General features: G+C 35.1%; 1 protein-coding gene across 1 annotated transcript in view; it reads left to right on the top strand.

Moving 5' to 3' along the window:
* Nucleotides 1-4877: 4877 nt before the first annotated feature.
* LOC148950164 (uncharacterized) overlaps nt 4878-23752 on the top strand; it is a 54233-nt gene continuing 35358 nt past the window's right edge. The window contains exon 1 of the mRNA XM_089092192.1: nt 4878-4959. The gene's annotated coding sequence lies outside the window, so the exon portion shown is untranslated. The remainder of the gene's footprint in view (nt 4960-23752) is intronic.

The raw sequence follows: 23752 nt of genomic DNA, 5'->3' as shown, positions 1-23752 counted from the left end.
CAATAATTAACTTTTTTTCAAAGTGCCAAGAATTTTAGCGTGAAGAGCGAGGTGTTGAGGAGTGGGCAATCCCCTCAAGTACGTAATAATTTCTATTCGTTTTAAGTTTTAATAATGCTCCTTACTTTCACTCGGAATTTTTTTTTATTATTTAAAGCGACAGTTTGTTGCACAATACTTGTCTGAAATCGTAAACTTGTTTAAACTAACTTGCAAACGATAATTCCAGCTTTTCATGAACTGTTCGTCAAATACCATAGAAATTATGTATTATTAAATAAAAAAACAAGTTTTCTCAACTGAAAGTAAAGAGCCGCATTAAAACTTAAAACGAAAAGATAATATTCCGTAAAATGAAAGGGGCGGTCCCCTCCTCGACGTCCCGCTCTTTACGCTAAAGATTGCCTCTTTGTCGCACCTCTACTTTTTAAAGTAATAAAAAATTTTGTCATGTTTTTCAACTAATACAAGTTCGAATTTGGCTCACCGTGAATGAAAAATTAAAATGGAATTTGTATTAAAATTTTTGTAAAGTTCCCCCCCCCCCGTGTAAAATTTCCTCTGGAAAGTTCACCTCCAGAAACTACTCTCCCACCGTGAAAATATCAGCGTAAAAAACAAAATTATTTATTATATTTATAAGGGGGCTGTCCCCTCATAAAATGCCAGGAAATATAGCTCCCACTCCATGAATAATTCCTTTGCCTCTCAGTAAATTCCTCCAGGGAAAGTTCTTCCAACATAAAATACCCCGAACCAAGAAAATTCCCTCATACAATTCCATTCTAGCTGAAAACTACACCCGAAAAATTGCTTGCGGACGATTCCGGCTGATAATTCTTTCTTAGCCCACTTTCATTTGAAAAAAGTTATTTCTGATTGCTTTTTAAATCATGCCGAAAATTCCCCTCCGTAAAAAACTCTTCCCACAAATAACCCCCGCCCCCTAGTAGAAAGGTGCTCCCGCAGAAGATTCCTTCTGGAGAATTTATCGTGTGGAAAACTCCCCCATGGAGAATTTCTCCCGCGGAAAATCCCCCCACCCGTGGAAAGATAACCTAGACAATTTCAACCCGGGTAAATATTTCCCCCTGACAATTCCCCTTAATACCTTCACATATAAAATTGAGTCAGCAAAGAGAAAGTAAGACGAATAAAATTAATTTTGTATAGGAGTCCTGACAAATTTCCCTAGCATAAAATTGCCCTTGGGAAGTTCACCCACAGGAAATTTCCCTCCCTACGGAAAATTGTCGCCGTAGAAAATCCTCCTTGCAAAAAATTCCCCCTCCCTTCCCAAAAATGTCTGTATACTTCCCAATAAGAAATACTATACATAAACAACGGGCGACTTTCATTACATATTAACCTTTCCCCAGGGGCTGTGGGGGGTTAGATTATCGTCAAAGACATAGTTACTGGGCTTTTCAACTATGTTGAACAAATTGGCTGTCTCATAATATCGGTCGGATGACATTTAGGGAAAAGATGGGTGGGAGGGAACCAGTTGCCCTCCAATCATTTTGGTCACTTAAAAAGGGCACTAGAACTTTTAAGTTCCCTTCGAATGAGTCCTTTCTCGATAATCCATGACTATTGGGTCGATGCGATCATCCCTGGAAAAAAAAGCATCCGTTTCTTTCTTCTGGTAAAATACAAAATTCCACATTTTTGCAGATGGAAAATTGAAACTTCTACATCAGGGTTCTCGGATACGCTGAATCTGACGGTTTGACTTTCTTTGACATTCCTTCAGTTTTAGGGGATGCTTCCCCCCTTTTTCGAAAATCAGGCAAACTTGATCAGGCTCGCAGCTGTTGATGCGTATACTAAACTTAATGATTCATATATATTTGTTAAATAATAAGCTGATTCTTTTAATATATCCGTTTTCTTTATTTAGGTTACTATTGAGCCGCATCACTCCTTACTTACAGTTCGTTGGATCGAACTGTTTGATTTTATTAGCTTATATTGTTGTTTTCCAAAGTAATAGGCTTCATAACCTTACTGGGAGGTATTTGGTGTCGCGGTTTTGACTTTATATGGTGTAGGAAATAATATCTAGTGTGTTCTATTTACCAAATATCCTATACAGAATTTGTATTGTAGTAATGGTACTTCTTATTAAGATTAAAAAAAAAGTGTTTTCCAATGAAAGTAAGGAGCAATAACAATACTTAAAACGAACAGAAATGATTATGCATTTGAGGGGGTTCCCCCCTCCTCAATTCCTCACTCTTTACACTAAAGTTTTTTAGAACTTTTAAAAAAGCTTATTATTCTAATTAAACGGGTCTTGTGTTTCAGGAGTCATTCTTAAAAGAATTGGGACAAAAATTCAAACTTTAACGTAAAGAGTAAGGTGTTGAGCTTACTTTAATAATGATTAGAAATTAAATAATAATAAAAAAAACAATTTTTTTAACTGAAAGTAAGGAGCAACATCAAAACTTAGAACGAAAAGAAATTATTACGTATATGACTGGGTTTGCCCCCTAGTCATTACCTCGCTCTTTATGCTAAAGTTTTTTTTTGTACTTTCATCGGAGCTATTTATTCTAGTTAACGGCCTTTGCTATTAAAGGGCCATTCTTAAAGAATTGGAACAAAATTTGAACTTTATCATAAAGAGTGAGGTATTGACTAGGGGGTGAACCCCCTAATATACGTATTAAAATGTATGGATATAGAAGTTAGCTACGTAAGTTAATTCGTAAGTTATGTATATTTATTACTAATGAAAACTTTCGTAAATAAAATTAAACAACTTTCGAGAAAGCCATTTAACCAAATAAAAGTAAAATTAATATACACATTTTTTTAATTGTTCATGTACGGTGAGCCAAAATCAAAACCTGCATTAATTCAAAAACATTCAAAAATTAACAAAAAAACAAGTTTTTTTAACTGAAAGTAAGGAGCGACGTTAAAACTTAAAACGAACGGAAATTATTCCGTATGTGAAAGGTGCTGTCCCCTCCTCAACGCCTCGCTCTTTACGCTAAAGTTTGACTTTATCGCAACTCAATTTTTTTTAAACAATAAAAAACTTTAGCGTAAAGAGCGAGTCGTTGAGGAGTGGACAGTCCCTTTCATATATGGAATAAGTTCTGTTCGTTTTAAGTTTTAATGTTGCTACTTATTTTCAGTTGAAAAAGCTTGTTTTTTTATTTAATTTCTGATTGTTTTTTTTTAATAACGCAAGGGAATCTAGCTCCACCTCCACAGGTTTTGAGGACTGGGAAAACCCCTCATTTACGTAATAATTTCTGTTCGTTTTAAGTTTTGATGTTGCTCCTTACTTTCAGTTGAAAAAACACTAATTTCTCAGTTAATTTCTGATCGTTTTTAAATAGTACTGGGAATTCCGGCTCCTCCACCATGGAAAATCCCTTCCCTTACGGAAAATTCCTCCATAGGCAGTTTTACCTGCTTAAGATACCCGTCCAACCGGATAAATCCCCCCCCCCCCAGACAATTTCATTCTAGCTGAAAATTTCCCCCGGAACACTTCTTGCAGAAGATTCCAGGTGAAATTGCTTTTCTTAGAGCACTTTTATTTGAAAAATACCTTAACTTCTGATTGTTTTTAAAATCATGCTGAAATTCTCTCGTCTGTGGAAATATTTTCCCGCAAATACTTCGCCCCTAGTAGGCAGTTGCTCCCGCAAAAACTTCTCTCTGGAGATTTTATCCTGTGGAGTACTCACTCATGGAAAATTTCTTCTGTGGATCCCCCCCCCCTACGGAAATATACTCTAAACAATTTCAACTCGCTAGAAAATTCCCGCTGGACAATTTGCCTTAACATCTGCACTTGTAAAATTGAGTCGGCAAACAGAAGGTAAGACAAATAAAGAGAATTTTGTATAGGAATTCTGGCGAATTCCCGCAGTTTAAAATTTCCTCTGGAAACCTCCGGAATCTTCCCTCCCCACGGCAATTTCTCTTAGTGGAAAATATTGCAACAGAACATTCACCCCCACCCCAGCAAAAACAAATGTCTGTATACATCCCAATAACAAATACTGTACTTGAACAATGGGCAAATTTCATGACTTAGAGACCTTTCCCAGGGGTTGTGGGGGTTCAAGTTATCCCCAAGGGCATAGTTGCTGGACCTTTCAACTATGCTGAGCAAAATGGCAATCTCAAAATTTTGATCGGATGACTTTGAAGAAAAAAGGTGTGGAAGGGGGCTACTTGCCCTCCAATCTATTTGGTTGCTTAAAAAGGGCACTAAAGCTTTTAATTTTCGTTCGAATGAGCGCTTCCCCGATATTCTAAGACTATTGGTTCGATGCAATCACCCCTGGAGAAAAAATAAAAAATAAACACGCATCCGTGATCTTTCTTCCGGTGAAACATACAAAATTCCCCATTTTTGCAGATGGGAGCTTGAAACTTCTACAATAAGATTCTCAGTTGCGCTAGATCTGAGGGTGTGATTTTCATTAGGATTCTTTGATTTTTAAGGGATACTCCATCTTTTTTGAAAAATCTGTCAAGTTTCTCAGATTAGTAGCTTTTGATGGGCAACAGTAAACCTAAAGAACATTATATATTTGGAATTAGCATAATACGCCGATTATTTTACTATATCTATTGATATGCCAAATCTGTTTTTTAGAATTTTGGTTACTGTTGAGCCGCGTCGCTCCTTACTTACAGTTCGTTACCTCAAACTGCTGATAACAAGTTGTTGGTAATTTCTGTAACGAAATTAGTGTCACATTATTTTTACATGAAATTAGAATACTAACACTTGAATTAATTAAGGTGTTGTGCTATATTTATTCTGTTTAAAGTAACAGTTGATTGAACAAAACATATGCGCTATAGTAAACCTACTTAAAATAACAGCTCGCACATGATACGAGGATATCGAAATCTGCATTAATTGTTCGTCAACATTTTTATTTTTGTTCTCTTCACACGCCTAGCTGGACTATAACGGTAAGGTATTATGGTATCTGTGATTCAAATTATTTTATGAAAAACATAACCAGTCATCATTTTGAATGTAAGTTAAGTGTTATGGGGTTTCAAATAACCGCATGTTTTGGAGCTAAATTACTTTAATAGTTATATTTCGACAAATAATTAGTGATATGAACTGGCAAAAACTTCTATATAATGAAGGTCAAGTTGTTTTTCTTATTGCTAGGCGTAGCTGTGAAAGGGGTGCCAATGCTATTTGAATCAGAAAATGACAAATTTGAGAGTTTAAGTCGAAACAAAGTTTATGCTCAAGCAAAAGTTGCTAAAGAAAGTTCTATATTTGAAATCAGTCGAAAAGGTGAAAATTTAAACGAAAATTCACAGCTAAGAAAAAATCCCCCTGCAGAGATTGTATATAACAGAAAATTTGTGAAAAGTGATTCTATCTCATTTGGCACCAGAAAAGATGGCACATTAAAAGAATTTTTCAATAGAACGGTAAACGAAGAGTTTGGTAGAATTGATATAAAGAAAAACAATAAATATAGACAGAAAAGAATTGAAAGTGGAAATAATGCTGAATCTGAAGTGTCAGAGACTACAACCACTTCAAGCAGAGAAACTCTTGACAATGGAGACGGTATTCTAGAAGAAGATTTTACTTCTGTTCCGACTGATATATATACAACCGGGAACATTTTCCATAACAGTGAGTTCAAAAATAATTTAAATTCAACCATATTTCAATTATTAGCCTCAGCGTCAATTAATAATGACATTGTTGATGTAACGACACATGCTATGGAGGTAATAACAACTTCAGACACTTCTCGACAATACAATAACAGTTTTAGTCAGGTTGATCATACGAACACTTTGGATTTGAGTCAATCCGTAGCTGGTAAACAAAGCAACGATACAATTAACCTTAACGAATCTAGTGCAGACACTGATGAGGTTTTTCGTCTTGCAGTTAAAGATTCTAAAGGTGAAAACATTCCTCAAGACAAACATTTAAAAGAAAGTAGATTTGTTGAAAATACAGAAAGTACATTAAATAACTCCAACTTCCGTGAAAAAAGTGTAAATAATGACAAAGAAAATATGACACATGATAATAGACAAGTATTTAACATTGTTTTCCCAATTCCTACTAGAATGGGCGAAATACAAGAAGCTGGCAAAGCGCAACTACTTTACAAAAATCATCCAAATTTAGTGCTAAATATGTCTAATTTCCCTATATCAGGTAAAATTGATAATCACAGGTTTCTATTTTTATTTAATCAAAGTACTAGACAGACAAGTGAAATGCCAGAAATACACTGCTTAGTACAAAAGAACTGTTCTCTCAAAATTGGACAGCGTAGCAAATATGATAATAATGCTCCTGGCATTAAGGCAACCTTAAAAGGTCCTGTAGTGTCACTTCCTCCGACTTCTACATTGTCACCTATAGAACAAATTAAACAGCTCAACGAAACCGTCAATACATTAATTGACTTGATCAAGAGTCAGGGGCTCTTGCATCCAAATCAGAATCCGAGTTCTCCCATATCAAGCTATGAGTATCAAGAAGAAGATGATGCAAGCTTTAAATACACACAGTTTGTAACAGATGGCTTAAAGCAAGTTGGAAATACTATTGTTGATGGTCTTCCTCTGATTCCAAATGCTGTTGCTTCTGGACTCTGGCAGCTAAGTAGTCGAATTGGAAATTACACGCCAAGTCAGAATATCAAAGCCAGAAATCCTATGCCTCAGGAAGCAAAAAATCCATCATATTTAAGCGTAGGCCCAGTGGAGCTTGCAGGAAATAACAACCATCAAAAGACTCATTCTGCTATAAAGTTAATAAAGTTCTTGCAAGATTCTGTGGAAGAAGAAGAGCTTAGTAATGCTAATTTAATCATTTCAAACAAATACTTGTTGAATAAAAGTCAGGATGAGCTTCACAACACAGAGCCAATTTATGTATATAAAACATATGATGAAGATATTGATTACATAGACCAAGATGATGAAACGGCCATAACATATGAAAGACCTACTGTGACCCGATTAACAGCGACAAAAACAAATGACGTAACTTCATTTTTACAAAGCTTAACTCAAGAACAGAAAATCATTTTTGGGACTGTATTGATCGTGATAAGTGCGTTATTTATTTATGGAAGCAGTAACGCTGATGGTAATCTTGCTCTTCCATTGCTTGTTCTGTTACCGGTGGCAGCCTTTATTATATATAGAACACAGACTGCAAATGGCAAAAGAAGTCAGACAACCATGAGTTGGATATTGAGCCTAATGGAAAGTTACCCCGAAAAAATTGACAAATACCGTTAATGTTTATTTTTCTAATTCAATCCAGCTATGATTATTAAATTTTTTGTTGACGTAATGGTTTCTTGTCCAACAGTTTGCGATAACAAACTTTAAGTAAGGAGGGACCTGGTCAATTGGTAACAACATCAACTTTTTACGGTGATATGAAATTTATAAAACTCAAGTATCAAGTATAAACTACAAACGTCAAGTTTATAGTTAACCTTTAAATGCAACGACTCTGAGAAAATTTGCCTGATTTTCTAAAAAGGAGGAAAACACCTCGAAGAGGGCAAAAGATCTTGACGAAAATTCGTTAACTGAATTCTAAGCATCAAAGCGCCCTATTGTAGAGGTATCAAGCTCCCACCTAGAGAAATGAGAAGTTTTACCGTTTTTTTTCCGGAAGGAAGATCGCAGATACGCTTTTGTTTGTTGTTGTTTTTTCCGGCGGTGTTTATATTACATCAATAGTCCTAGAACATCAGAAAAGGTCTCATTTGGACGGAAATTCAAAAATCTAGGGTCCTTTTCAAGTAGCTAAAAAGATTGAGTCACACCAAAGTGGTAGTTTCTGTCATTTCGTCAAGAAATCCTGAAAACTCATAATTTTCAAGTCGTCTGTCACTCAGAGTTAGCCATTTGATTTAAAATCATCGGAAAACCATTTATTGAACCTCCCAGCTTCAGAGGCAATATTGCCGAGCGATAGCGCATTCGTCCCTAAAAAGTCACTTAGTCCATAGAAAAAATAATTTCTTAGCTTGGGGAGCCAGTAGCTGATATCTCAAAAAATCATTTTATGTCCAGATTTCCTAACTGTTCAAGAGCCATCAGATAAATGTAGGAGTGGGCCCTAAGGGGGGTGGGAATCAATCACTAATTTCTCTTTTCTGGATTAGGCCTGGATGTGGGTGCTATTGTGTGACAAATCTCGTCTTATTGTAGAATCGTTTTTTCTCCTGCATCATAAATGATTAAATTCAAATGTTTATCGGCACAAAAAGTAAATAGGTCGGGGGGTGGGCATTATGAGTTCTGTCAGGAAATATCCTAGGAAGGAAGTAAGCACTATCTGAAAATTTCTTTTTAAAGAAGTTTAAATAAGAATATATGGTTTTATGTTTGTTCTTTAGCTATCCAATAGTTTATGGTAACAAACTATATGTAAGGAAAGACTTGCTCTAAAGAGCAACCAAAGCTCTAGAAAAAGGAGTTTCAATAACAACAAATGCATTAAAATAATTAACTTGTCATGTTGATTCCAAATCTAAAAAATTCATTAAGCTTAAAGCAACCCAACAAAAGTTATGAACCTGATAAAATTTATCCTATGTATAAAAAAGGGGGGAACACCACCAAAAAGGTAAGTAAGTTTTACTGAAATTACACCCTGCACTAGATGAGCTCTTTTCTCGAAGCATTGCCATACATAAGTTAAACTTTGATTTAAAGATCGTGTTCGACAGGATGGTGGCCCTCTTCGTATTAACGGTGACATTGGATGTGATATTAAAACAAAGGGAAATAATAAAAAAATTGTAATTCAGTGAAAGAAAATAGCGACAATACACTTTAAAAGAAGGGGAATTATTTCGAATGGCTGCCCAGTGTTTTTTTTGTCTTAAATCTTTAAGAACGACTACTCAAACACAAGGGCCGTTGATTCGGGATATTTTGTAAGCACTGTAATGAGCGGGGGCTTAGGATGGGGCAACCTCCTTCATATAGAGAAATATTCCTGTTCGTTTTAAGTTTTGATGTCTCTCTTTACTTTTATGTAAAAAAAATGGCTTTTTTTGATATTTAATTCTTACAATAAAACAAAAAAAGCAATCTTTTCATTTCTAAAACATAAATATAGGCAAAACAAAGCTTCTTTGAAATAAAAAGAGACCAGAGGTTAATTTTGAACACAATCGAAATTCATATGATTGTTCATCCAATTCATATAAAATATGTCTCTGAACATGTCTGAAAATGTGGATGTAAAAACGCCTTTTTCAAGCCTTAGTTACCTTTCCTCTCCATAAAAGAATCCGATAATCTGCATCCTAATATTGCGTACCTATACCGTATACGCAATAAGACCTAGTCTTTTTGCATAAACCGCCAACAGCAACAGTTGATCTCTTATGGACTACATGTATTCTTAGAAACAAGTATTATTTTCGCACCAGTATTGCCTCTAAAAACGGAAGGCTTTATAAAAATATTTTCAATGTTCTTTAAATTTTTGATCGATGGCATTTGGTTTAACGCGAGCCAAAATGTCGTACTTTTTTTAGACAGTAGATTTAGAATTGTATAGATTTATAAGATTAATGTGTAGCTCTCATCAAGTTCACACCCATTTGTTTTTTTTGGGGGGAGGTACAATCTCTTTCCTAAAACCATATAAAATTTTCATATGCTAGTAGCTTTTCAGTTATTTAAAATTTTTTTGTACTTGTCTTGCATGTACTGAAATATGAAAAGCATGCAGGTTTCGGTTCTACTGGTATCTTAGATTGTTTTGGCAGGCAAATCCTCGAGAATATGTTTATGCTTCACTAGGTGTTAATCGACCACTTATCTGGGTAGTAAAAGTCTCAGTGATTTTGGTTCCATTGGATTTTGTATATATGTTACAGAGAAAGACCGAAATGTGGTAAATGTCGACATTCACCGGTAAATGTCCGAAATTCCCTTTTCTCTGCTTCGATTCAGTCAGCCTTGTCAGTCAGCTTTGTCAGTCTTATGCAAGGTTTGATGGCAAAAGTTAAAGTTACGTTAGGTTGGGATAGGTTAAATTAGGTTACAAATATCAGAAATGGGTTAAAATCTAACCTAGCCTGTCACCATCGAACCTTGCATAAAACTGAAAAAGCTGACTGGCAAAGTTGACTAAATCCAATGAGAAAAAGGAATTTCGGACATGAACCGGTGAATGTCGACATTCTCCAGATCGGTCCTTCACAGTAACATACAGACAATTTTTCTTTCTTATTTTTCTTTTTGTCTAATAAATCGATTCTTAAATTGTAAAGTAGGTGGGAAATACACGTAAATTGTTGTTGCTATTATTATTCTTATTGTTTTGATGTTAATATCAATTTCATTTTGAGGATTCAAAATAAATATATTTTGCATATTTAGAATTAGTACAAATACTAGATTATGTGCTACAAAACTACTTATTTCGTAATCTCTACTGAGATTTTAGAGTTTTGGTTTCTATTGACAAGCGTCATCTTTTAATTACGGTTTTTAATTTCTACTGTTTTACTCTATTCCTTCAACAATTTTTTTTTGTAATCAAGTTCAAAGGGATAGTCGATGCATTATTTGTACAACAGTTCTTTGAGCAATTTTGAAGGGTTATGGTCCCCGTGAAAGTGTACGTCCTAAAATATGTATAAGGAGGAAGGGGTCTGAAATGTAATAGGACAACTAGCTTACCCTTTGCGTGTTGCTGCGATCTCAAAAGAAAGGGAATTCAAGGACGCAAAAACTAAAACATTACGTTGAAATTTATTTATTTTAATACTATTATTTTATTTACTAAAAAGATTTCTGAAATACATTATTTTTTATCTACTTTTAATTTTTTTTTTGTCTGGTGTATATATACGAATAAATTGAATGGGGTTTTTCCACGCTTTAACTAAATAACTTAAAACGAACAGAAATTATTCTGTATATGAAAGGGGCTGTCCCCTCCTCAACGCCTCGCTCTTTACGCTAAAGTTTTTTATTGTATTAAAAAATAAAGTTGTAAGAAAGAGTCAAACTTTAGCGTAAAGAGCGAGGCGTTGCGGAGGGGGCAGCCCATTTTATATACGAAATAATTTCTGTTCGTTTTAAGTCGTAATGGCGCTCCTTACTTTCAGTTAAAAAAACTTGTTTTTTTTTATCTAAGTTCTGAACGTATTTTAATTAATGCAGGTTTTGATTTTGGCTCACCGTATATGGATAAATAAAAAAAAAATGTATATTAATTTTACTTATTTTTGGCAAAATGGCTTTCTCGAAAGTTGTTTAATTTTATTTACGAACGTTTTTATTAGCAATAAATATACGTAACTTACGAATTAACTTACGTAACGAGCTTCTATATTCGTGTCTTTCTATTACGTATATTAGGGGGTACGCCCCCTAGTCAATACCTCGCTCTTTATGCTAAAGTTCATTTTTGCAATTATTTCAGAATGACCCCTAAATCACAAAGGCCATTAATTAGAATAAATGGCTTTTATGAAAGTACTAAGAAAACTTCAGCGTAAAGAGCGAGGTATTGACTAGGGGGCGAACCCAATCATATACGTAATTTTTTCTATTCGTCTTAAGTTTCGATATTGAAAGGTTTTCAGTCGAAAAGTTTTCGATTGAAAAACTTTCAACCGAAAAACTTTCCTTTCATAGCGATTTCCCTTCCACCATGAAAAATTCTTCCATGGAAAGATCCTCCCATGTAACCGCCCCCCCCCTCCCACCAGAAAAAATCCCCCCTGAAAACGTCTGGATACTTCCCAATAGCCGATACTATATGTAAACAATGGGCAAAGTTCACAATTTTCAGCCCTTCCCCCGGGGACTGTGGGGGATTAAGTCATCCTCAAAGACATAGTTGTTATATTTTTCGACCATGTTGAACAAAATCTAGAACTTTTAATTTCCATTCAAATGAGCTCTCCCGCGGTATTCTAGGACCACTGGGTCGATACGATCACCCCTAGAAAAAAAAACAAAAAAACAAACAAACAAAAAACAAATAAACACGCATCCGTGATCTTTCTTCTGGCAAAAAACACAAAATTCCACGTTTTTTGCAAATAGGAGCTTGAAACCTCTACAGTAGGGTTTTCTGATACGCTAAATCTGATGGTGTGATTTTCATTAAGGGTTTTTATTGATTTTCATTGATTCAATGACTTTTAGAGGATGTTTTCCCTTTTTTCGAAAATAAAGCAAATTTTCTCAGGCGCATAGCTTATGATGGGTGAGAATAAACTTGATAAAACTTATATATTTTAAATCAGCATAAAAATTAGATTCTTTTGATGTATCTATTGGTATCAAAATTTCGTTTTTTAGAGTTTTGGTTACTATTGAGCGGGGTCGCCCCTTACTTACACGGACTGTTTGACCACCGTTACCGTTACCCCGAACTGTTTGATCATGTTGGATTTGTTCCCAATCTTGGTTCTTTTTGATTTTCTATTTTATCTGAGCTGGCTTGATCAATACGTTCTCTTAATGCCTTTTCCTTTCATGCTTCAGTTGTAAATCGACCAATCGATTTATGTTTGGGGGGCATAACTAAATTAAACCCTAAATCGAACTATGAAATTGAAAAGTGAAGAGCAGAAGAAAAGGGGAAAATGATTTGTGTACGAGATAGTTACTTTTTGACTTTACAAAATTTTCATTTTCGGGTAAACTGTTTAAGGTAATTAGGATTTATGGTCCAAAACAATCGGAAAGATTTTCATTTTTTGAAGAAGATATTCTTTCCCCAATAAACTTAATCTTTGGCTAATTCCAAGATTAAGTTAATCCCATTGCACGTTGCTACGATCTCAAAAAGGGAAAATTCATCCCGATAAATTCTCCTCCGGAAAATATCCCTCCCTCGTGGAAAATTCAACCCCACATGTTAAGAAAGATCATATTTTAAATTTAAAAGCAGTTGAAGAATTCCCACAACCCCCCCCCCCCGCCGGGGCAACTCCGCTTCGCAGACAACGCGTACCTCGGAATAATCTTCTCCCGGAATATTCTTCCCCTATGGAACTTGGGAAATTTATCCTGTGGAACACTTCTCCTCTGTGAAAATCCCTTTCCACTGAAAATCCCCCACCAAATTCTCCCTATGGTAAATTCCTCCTGAAAATTCCCCTCTTCGGTATGTAAAATAATGATAAATTTTAATTTAAATGTATTTACAAAATTGGGCTAGGATTATAAATTTTACTGTCAAGCGTTGTAGGATAATTGATTTCCTGAAATTGTGGAAAAGATGAACAAAAGCCACAGTCGAGTATTTGTATTCATGGGTCTCTAATTTCAGTACGAAAAGTACTCAAAATATTAAGAGAACCTTGAGATGGAGGGCAAAATCTATATCTAAAACCATCGCTAGAGTTCATTTAACCTTCTTAAGGTTTCTCGGCAATCAGAGGAACGGTGAAGTAATGCATACGGGACACACAGACAAACATTCGTTTTTATTTATTTAGATAGAAGATAGTGTCAGCATTTTTTTTTTTTTTTTAGATTTTCAAAGGGAGTTCCTCCAATAAATCTATTTTATACGACGCCCTCGCCTCCGCTTCCTTCGTTGCCCGTAATGATTGGAATATAATCTTTCATGTTACGTCTGCAAGAGTCCTGCAATAAGAGGGGATTTATCACCACCCAGGACCAATATTACAAGCTTAATCGAAAAATATTCCTCCGAATTATGGGAGAGTAAGGGGATAAGTCTTGAAAATCCTCCTCCGCCTCTTTTGTTCTAAATTTATTGGAATGATTAATGAAAGCTAGATTCTATGGACCTAAAAAGCACTTTGTGAGGTTTCAGGCTTCTCTTCCTAACATATACATTAACTAACCCTCCGCCCAATGTCTCATTCACTTAATCTTTAAAGAGACCAGTTGAAAAATTTTTGGTCTCTCTCCGAATTTTCAAATTTATTTTTTCATTTTTTTTGTCAAGGATTGATCAGATCTTTAGTTTTGCCGAGTGATCTTGAGATGCTTGTAATCCTTTTTTTCTGAGTTGTGTTTTAAAGACGAGTTGTCTTCCCTCTCCTTACTGGCCAAAAAAGCCTTTGTGGAGATTAGTGCCATATACTATTATATTTTCGACTTTTTTTGAATAAATCATATCTTGACATTTATTTTGCGTGGACTTCATGCAGCCTTAGAACAAATGCCCCACGGCATGACATTATGACATCTGAAACTGGGAAGCAAACTGTATAGCTTTTTAATAATTTTAAATAAAGAGAACACCTCAGGATTTCCACACAACTGCATTTTCGCGATCTATTGGTCAAAATTGTTGTTTTGTGCTACAAATGATGGTAAATGGCATTTTAATGTGTGATACCTCTTTTACTATTTCTAAACGGCATTCGAACTTTCATTTCCATTCAACTTAGCAATCCCCCCCCCTCGATATCTTAGGAACATTGGATGGAAAAAATCACCCCTTGGGGGAAAATGAAAGAGACACGCATCCATAACCAAATTTCTTGAATAAATAAAAAAATTCAAAACTTTTATTGTTACAGGCTTAAAACCTATATACCATAATTTTTTTACACTAAATTAGGTAACACAGTTTTCATAAGGGTCATGCCCTCCTTTTTGGGGGTTGTTCCTCCTTTTTCCCTAAGGTTCAGCAATTTCCTCAGGGTTGCAAAATCTAAGGAATAACACTAAAATTAAAGAATTTTATTTATTTGGAAACCAATTACTTTAATGCCTATATTCTTGAAAAAATTCGGTAGTTTTTATTAGTTCATGCAAGTCTTGATAACAATGGATACATCGAAAGAATCGAATTTTGATGTATATTCAAAATATGTGAAATTCATCCAGTTTGATATTACCCATCAAAAGTTATGAGCCTGGGAAAATTTGCCCAGTTTTCAAAAAAGGGGGAAACACTCCATAAACATCAAGTGATGTTAATGAAAATCACACTATCAGATTCAACATATTAGAGAACCCTACTGTAGAGGTTTCAAGCTTCTGTATACAAAAATGTGGAATTTTGTATTTTTACCAGAATAAAGATCACGATGCGTAATTATTTGTTTGCTTGTGTGTTTTCCCCATGGATGATCGCATCAAACCAGCGCTCCTAAAAGATCGGGAGTGTGCTCATTTGATCGGAAATCAAAAGTTATAGTGCCGTATTTAAGTGATCAAAAATATTGGAGGGCGGCTAGCCCCATTTTTCTTTTTGTCTCAAAGGAAAATCAAAATTTTGAGACAGCCATATTGTTCAAAATAGTCGAAAGATCTAGTAACTATGTCTTTGAGAATGACTTGAATCTCCACTCCAAAAAAAGGTCCCCGGGAAATGGCTGCTAGCTTTGAACTTTGCCAATCATTTTACATATAGTATTGGTCATTAGGAAGTGTACAGATATTTTTTGGGGGCGGGGGGGGACTTTTCTGGCGGGAGATTAAATAAGATTATCTTTCCATGGAGGAACTTTGTGATGGAAGGGAGTTTTCTATGGAGGAGGAACTGGATTTCCCAGCATTATTTAAAAAACGATCAGAAATTAAATAAAAACAGGTTTTTTCAACTAAAAGTAAAGAGCAACATTAAAACTTAAAACAAATAGAAATTATTACGTATATGAGGGAGATACCCCCTCCTCAATACCTCGCTCTTTACGCTAAGTTTTTTTTAGAACTTTAGAAAAAGTTTATTATTCTAATAGTTATTCTTAAATAACAGAAACAAAAAGTCAAACTTTTGCGTTACGAACGAGTATTGAGGAGGGGGCATCCTCCTCATACAGAAAATAATTTATGTTTTTCTTAAATTTCAATGCTGCCCCTTACTTTCAACTGAAAAAAAACTTTTTTTTTAATGCTGCATAGAGACTAATACAAAGACAAAGCTTGCAGACAAACACAGATAAAGACAAAGATTGTCCGCAGTAAAATGGCACTGTCAGTCCCCGTAATATATAAGACATCCCATGTCAGCTTGCAGCAAAATATACTCTCTGTAGGAAAAATGATTATCCTTGATATTCTATGAGCATCCTGAAGCTCTAAAGCTGGCTAAATGAGCCGCTCCTTAAGAGCGACTACAGGGAACATTAATGATTCTGTTGAGAACAAAAGGCCTATCTTATGCCAGCTTATTCGTTGCGGTGATGTACCATGTCTACAAGAAGATTTCCTCTTGAATAGTAGCCTTGACTTGCTCATTATTGACGGATGGATGAAAGTTTCTGGAGTTGCAATCAAAATTTGTGGTAAAGGAAAGGCTTCTGGTGGTATTCTGCTCCTCGTACATGCTGAGCTTTTGCTTAAGCTCCTATCCTCATCAGGATTGTTTGTCTCAGTAAAAATACAGGATGTAGTTGTTTATCCAGGCTACCAACTTACCAATTATCGTGATACAAGATCCGATTCAGCATTGCTTTTAGTAAACTTTAAAGCTCTCTTACGCAGTCGCTGCAACAAGTCTGTTTTGAAATTATTAAAAGAGAAAAAAATTCTAAAAGTGATGATAACATTTGTGGTATGAATCTGGTTAATGGCAGCCTATATTTCATGGAATGTTGAACTTTATGTTTTGAACTTTACTTTTTTGCTACCGGTCTGGTGCCAGATTCATTTAGTGTTGGGGTTGTTGCCTCTGTTCTTAAGAAGGGCAAAGATCCCTCGAGTGCAGCTCTTACCGACCGATCGCCATTGCTCCTGAGCTATGCAAAATTTTTGGACTGATAGTTACAGATGAAATTAATCGGGTGTTATGTATTTCTAAAAATAAGTTCGGGTTTAAGAAGGATAGCAGCAGAGAGTATATGCATCATCTAACGTACAATATATTGCCTAAATGTGACCGTAATGGTGATGTATTGATTATTGTAGCTTTAGATTTCAGACGGGCATTCGATTCAAGTGTACACAGCCAGTTGTTATATTGTGCTCATAACCGTAGCCTAAATAAGTCTGTTTTTGTACCTTTCCGTAATTTTTTTGGGAAATTAAAAGTTAAAGTTGAGATTCTAATCTCATACGGAATGAAAATCTCCAAGGTTGTTATTACTGTAAGAAAGGGGATTCGCCAGGGAGCCATTTTTCACCTCCTTTATATAATAATAGCGTAATTGTACCCCATGGAGTAATAACGCCGAGTTTTATGTATCTAGGGGTCTATTTTTTTATTTTGAATTTGATTTTGAATATAGGAAAACAACTGAAGAAATTGGACTATCTTTTAATGAATATAAGACTAAGGTTATTGTTTTTAATCGTAAGAGTAATACCCCTATTCCCCTTGTGAAATGGGGCAATCACACAGTTTTATTAGCATCTAGTTTAGCGTTTCTCTGTTATGTTTGCCCCCTTGAAAAAGTAATTCTATGATAAGTGTCAATTTCCTTATTCCTGATCCGTATCTGGCTATACAGAAATAATTGTAAGGTTTTAGCATAGTTTGGTAAAGGAAACACTCTCTGGCATTTTTCTTTATTAGCTTTTTCATCTTTATTAGCATTTTTTTTCTTGTTTTTAGATTTTTTCTCTTTTTTTTCTTGATTTAATTACTCTACTTTTAATTTTGTAGCTTTGAAGTGGGCAATAAAACACATTCATTCATTCATTTCATACTATATTACAATTATTATTTAAAATTTTTGCCTAACATACAAATCTTGTCTAACATACAAATAAAGCCAAATATACTGTAAATTAAGCAAAAACCTTGATTCTTATTGAGAAAGGCCAAATATATTTAAATATTCTTCACTTAACCGAATATAAGGACTATGTCAATTAATAACGACCAAATTAATTAATTAAAAAAAGAAGTAGCAGAAATAAAGTCAAATTATATTTCAGGAGTAAAACGACTAATTTTCACTATTATTAAATAAATGATACCAAAACGAAGAGAAATTATAATAAATAACCAAGTCAAACTAAACGAGCAAAAAATGCCACAACATAATAAGCACTTTACTAAAACAAACAAAATTTGAAAGTTTTCTCTTTTATAACTTTAATAAATACATGGTTTTTAAAACTGTCAGGAGTAAACATTAGAATATATTAAACTGTCAGTCCACATTCATTTGTTCTTCTCTAAAATTTTAGCTGCTAGGGTGTTATGTGAGAAATCAAACAGTTCGTGGTAACAAACTGTCAGGAAGAAGTGACTCGGCTCAATAGTAACTGAAACTCTAAAAACCGTAGTTTTAAATTCAATAGATACATCAAAAGAATCAGCTTATTACGTTTATTCCAGATATATAAGATTCGTCAAGTTTAGTGTTACCCATTAAAAGTTACCGAGCCTGAGGAAATTTGCCTAACTTTTGAAACAGGGGGAAAACACTCCCTAAAATTTAAGAAATCACAATGAAAATCACACCATCAATTTCAGCTTACCAGACAACACTACTGTAGAAGTTTCAAGCTCCTATTTTCAAAAATGTGGAATTTGGCCAATTTTGCCAAAAGACAGATCAAGGATGCGTGTTTATTTGTTTGTTTTTTTGTTTCTTTTTTTTGTTTTTCACCCAGGGGTGATTGTACCAAAATATTGGCCCTAGAAAGTTAGGAGAGGGTGTATTCGAATTGAAATTTAAAGTTCTAGTGCCATTTTTAAGTAACCAAAAAGATTGGAGTGCAACTGGGCTCCCCCTCCATGGATTGCACCCCCAAACAGCTTCATAAGTTTTCAAATGAAATTAAGGAATGGTATTAAAACTTAAAACGAACAGAAACTATTCCGTATAAATAAAAAATATCATAGCAGCGTTGTTTCTAAATTAAATTTGAATGAAAAACGAGCAAAGATTAATTTAAAAAGACAAAGTTTTTCCATGGGAAGTAAAAAGCGAATTTGAAACTTAAAACGTACAAAAACTATTGCTTCACAGCCTATCTAATATATATCCATGAAACTAGAACAAATAAACTAGCTGATTATGTTTCCCTGTGTTTCTAGGATTATAGAAAACTAGCGCTTTACTGAAAACACAAAATAACATACAGAATAAAATACGGAATAATACAGAATAACAATATTATCAATCCCTTTTAGGATCAATCCCTTTTTAGATAAAGCAATAATTCATTTTAGGATTGTTGCTTCTTCTTTTTTCTCGTTTAATTTGGTATCACTTCTGCACGAAGCCTCAGTTCAATGCCTGGCTGTCGTTTTGGTTTTAAAAAGGACATGTCATGATTACTTTGCAGACAAGTTCAAAGTATAGTCATCTTGATAGCATAGGATTACGACTATAGACTAACTTTAGAATTTGTATCATAGCTTGAAATTCACTGTTGTATAGAGAGAAATAACCGCATTTTCAGAGTTCATATTATGTCTTATTTGATGTTCATTTCAAGTAATAGTAAAAAATATTTCTTACAATTGAAGATTGTTTATTAATCACTATTGGTATTATAGCTGGCGAGACCAAAATTCTACCTGATAAATCAATCCAATATTTCTGTATGCTGTTCAATGACTTTGTGGTTATTAAAAAATATTTAATTTTAAGCTTGTGTTTTTAAAATAATTTTAATTGTATATGGAAAGTTACTGATGTCACAACTGGTGTAAGACTATGAAACCCTTTATAGATTAGTTTATTGTTGTCTGGCTAAATACTCACTTTTGACTCCCAAATCAACATTCCTGATTTTAATACTTGATGTTTGTGTTTTCAGTAAAGCACTAGTTTTCTGTAATCCTAGAAACGCAGGGAAACATAATTAGTTGGTTTTTTCGTACTAGTTTTATTGACACATATATTAGATAGGCTGTGATGCAATAATGTGAAGTTTCAACTTCGCTTTTTACGTCCCTTGGAAAAACTTAGTTTTTTTATATTAATATACGTAATAATCTCTGTTCGTTTTGTGTTATGATGTTGCTCTTTACTTTCAGTTGGAAAAACTTATAAATTTTACTTAATTTCTAATCGTTTTTCATCAATGCCGGTAAATCTGGCTCCCCCTCCATGGAAAATTCCATACCCTCGTGGAAAATCCCTGCATGAAAATTTTTTCCCAAGTAAAATACCCTTCCCAACCGAAAAAATTACCCTCAGACAATTCTAGTCTAGCCGAAAATTCCCCCCGAAAAATTTCTGGTGAACAGTTCTGGCTAAATTTTTTTCTTAGTACACTTTCATTTGAAAAAGACTTTAAATTCTGATTGTTTTTAAAATCATGCTGTAAATCCCCCTCCATGGAAAATTCTTCCCAAATTATACCCCCGCCCCATACTAGAAAGTTGCCTCCGCAGAAAATTCCCTCTGGACACTTTATCCTGTTGAAAACTCACCCATGGAGAATTGCTTCCGGGGAAAATCTTCCTCCCACGGAAGATACTCTAAACAATTCCACCAGGGAAAAATACTGCCCCTGGAAAATTCCCCTCAACCTCTCTACATGTAAAATTAAGTCGGCAAAGAGAAAGCAAGACAAATAAAAAAATCGTTAAGAAATTTCTGGAAATTTGTGCAAATTTCTGCAAACAGTGTACCATTTTGCTTCGAAAGTTCTCCCCTAGAAATTTCCATCCCCACGAAAAATTATCCCCATGGAAAATCGTCCACGTGGAAAATCACCCCAGCAGAAAATTCACCCCCTCCCGAAAATTTGTCTGTATACTTCCCAATAATAAATACTTTGCGTAAACAATGGGCAAACTTCCGACGTAAGGACCTTTCCCCAGGGGCTACGGGGGGTCATGTTATCCCCAAAGGCATAGTTACTGGGCTTTTCAACTACGCTGAACAAGATGGCTATCTAAAAATTAAGGGCACCAGAACTTTTAATTTCCGCTCGAATGAGCTCTTTACCGATATCCTAGGTCTATTGCTTCAAAGTGATCACCCCTGGATAAAACAAACCAAGTAAAAAGAAATAAACAATAAATAAACACCCATCGGTCATCTTTCTTCTGGCCAGAAAATACAAAAGTCCTTAGTTTTCCATATTCCTTGACTTTTAGGGAGTGTTCCCCATTTTTCTTATTTTCTTATTTTTTTCGAATTGGTGTAGCTTTCCCTCAACTGACACAGCTTCAGGTGTCACAACGCTCCTTGTATAGACCAAAGAATCGGTTGGTCCGGTTTCTTGGTATCCTGCTTGATGAGAACCTTTCGTTTAGACACCATATAGCCATGATTAGGGTTAAGGTCTCACGGAGTTTGGGTGTCATTCGAAAACTCAAACACACCTTTCCTGGATCTATTCTGAAGCTTCTTTTTTTCTGACTTGTCCAGTCAAATGTCTCTTATTGCCCCATAGTATGGATGTCTACTTTTCCTTCTACACTGCGGTCGCGTTGTGTCAAGTATTATAAAAAACCGCGTCTGGGTATTGTCACCAAACGTTCTTCACCAAAACCGCTTCTAAATCTACAGTCTATCTACAATATTTCTTGTGCTTCTTTTGTTTTTCATCAGCTTCACGGCAATCTTCCAAAATCTCTTCAAAAAACTCCTCAGTTTATTTCTGATTCAGCTCCATATAACCTTCGTTCGTCACATAATATCTGCATTCCTCCTACTCCCACTGTGCAGTCAGATTTCAATCCCCTCGTCGCTTGTCATCAGGTTTGGAACTCCCTGCCTTCTTCAGTACAGAAATGCCACTCGTTTGGCACTTTCAAGAGGATTCTTAAGGACCATTTTGTTAAGAATCAAACAGAATAGTTTTTTTTTTTTTTTTTTTTTTTTTTTTTTTTTTTTTGTGGAGTTGATGTCCCCTGAATGTTTAGTTTTGTTATATGGTGGTCTTCTCTGCGCTATGACTCCCAGGCCTCAGGTATGGTCTCTTTTTATTTTTATATGTTGTTTGGCGATTGATTTCTTTTTTATGGTTGTTTTGATATATTGTATTTTCTCTTGTTTTCTCATTCTCCTATATCCTTGGCCACGGAGCCGTTTGAGGGAGATTAGGAGTGGTGTGGTGGGATTGTATGTATTGGTTGGATTATTCAATGTAGGCCTATTTTAATGTTTTTCTATTGATTTAGTGTTTGATTTAAATGGTATGTATTCCCCCTCTATTACTGGCCTAGGAGCCTTTGGGGGATTAGCACAATGTATTTTCTTGTATGATTAATATATTATGAATAAATCTTATCTTATCTTATCTTTTTGAAAGCCAGGTAAATATTCTCAGGCTTGTAGATTTTCATGGGTAACACCAAACTTAATGAATCTCAAATATTGGGAATTAGCAAAATTAGCCAATTCTTTTGATATATTTATTGATATCAAAATTCCGTTATTTTAAGTTTCGGTAACTATTGAGATGCGTCGCTCCTTACTTACAGTTTGTTACCACGAACTGCTTAAAAACTGAAATTCAAACAAGAAAATTTTGATTAGAGTATATGCAACAACCAATAAAATCAATAAAATTATTAATTTTAAAGTCTACTATTCCATAGACAGTTGAATAATTTCAAACAGTTCGTGGTAACGAACTGTAAGTAAGGAGCGACCCGGCTCAATAGTAACCGAAACTCTAAAAAACGGGTTTTTGATACCAATAGATACATCAAAAGAATCGGATTTCAATGCTGAATTCAAATATATAACTTTTATCAAGTTTAGTCCTACCCATCAAAAGTTACACGCCTGAGAAAATTTGGCTGATTTTCGGAAAAAGGAGGAAAGACCCCCTAAAGTTATAGAACCTTAATGAAAATCACACCATCATATTCAGCGTATCAGAGAACCCTACTGTAGAAGTTTCAAGTTCCTATCTACAAAAATGTGGAATTTTGCATTTTTTGCCAGAAGAAAGATCCCTGATGCGTGTTCTTTTGTTGGGTTTTTTTTCCCCAGGGGTGATCGTATCGACCCAGTGGTTCTAGAATATCGTGGGAGGACTCATTGCAACGGAAATTAAAAGTTCTAATGCGCTTTTTAAGTGACCAAAAAAATGGAGGGCAACTAGGCCCCCTCCCACACTCATTTTTGCCCAAAGTCACCTGACCAAAATTTTGAGATAGCCATTTTGTTCAGCATGGTTGAAAATATGTTAACTATGTCCTTTAGGATGACTTAATCCCCCGAAATCCCCGGGGGAAGGGCTGAAAGTTATGAACTTTACCCAATGTTAACATATACTATTGGTTATTAGGAAGTATACAGACGTTTCCAGGGGGGATTTTTTCTGGTAGTAGGGGGGTGGGTGGGTCGGGGGTTATTTGGGAAGATCTTTCCACGAAGGAATTTTTCATGGAGGAAGGGACATTGCTATGAAGTTATAGAACCTTAATGAAAACCACGCCATCTTATTCAGCGTATCAGAGAATCATACTGTAGAGGTTTCAAGCTCCTATATGCAAAAATGTGGAATTTTGCATTTTTTACCATAAGAAAGACTCCCCCTCTCACAGATACGTGTTTATTTGTGGGTTTTTTTTTCCCAGGGGTGATCGTATCGACCCAATGGTCCTAGAATATCGTGGGAGGGCTCATTCGAACGGAAATTAAAAGTTCTAGTGCCTTTTTTAAGTGACCCAAAAAAATGGAGGGCAACTAGGCCCCCTCCCACGCTCATTTTTTTTCCAAAGCCACCTGATCAAAAGTTTGAGATAGCCATTTTGTTCAGCATGGTTGAAAATATGATAACTATGTCCTTTAGGATGAATTAATCCCCCGAAGTCCCCGGGGTGAGGGCTGAAAGTTATGCACTTTACCCAATGTTAACATATAGTATTGGTTATTAGGAAGTATACATACGTTTTCCGGGGGGA

Source organism: Artemia sp. Qi Xiang Cuo, chromosome 7, assembly GCF_049724085.1.
Source record: "Artemia sp. Qi Xiang Cuo chromosome 7, ASM4972408v1, whole genome shotgun sequence".
Taxonomy (NCBI): domain Eukaryota; kingdom Metazoa; phylum Arthropoda; class Branchiopoda; order Anostraca; family Artemiidae; genus Artemia; species Artemia sp. Qi Xiang Cuo.
Note: the sequence above shows the minus strand (reverse complement) of the source record. Positions and strands in the feature narration are given on the sequence as shown.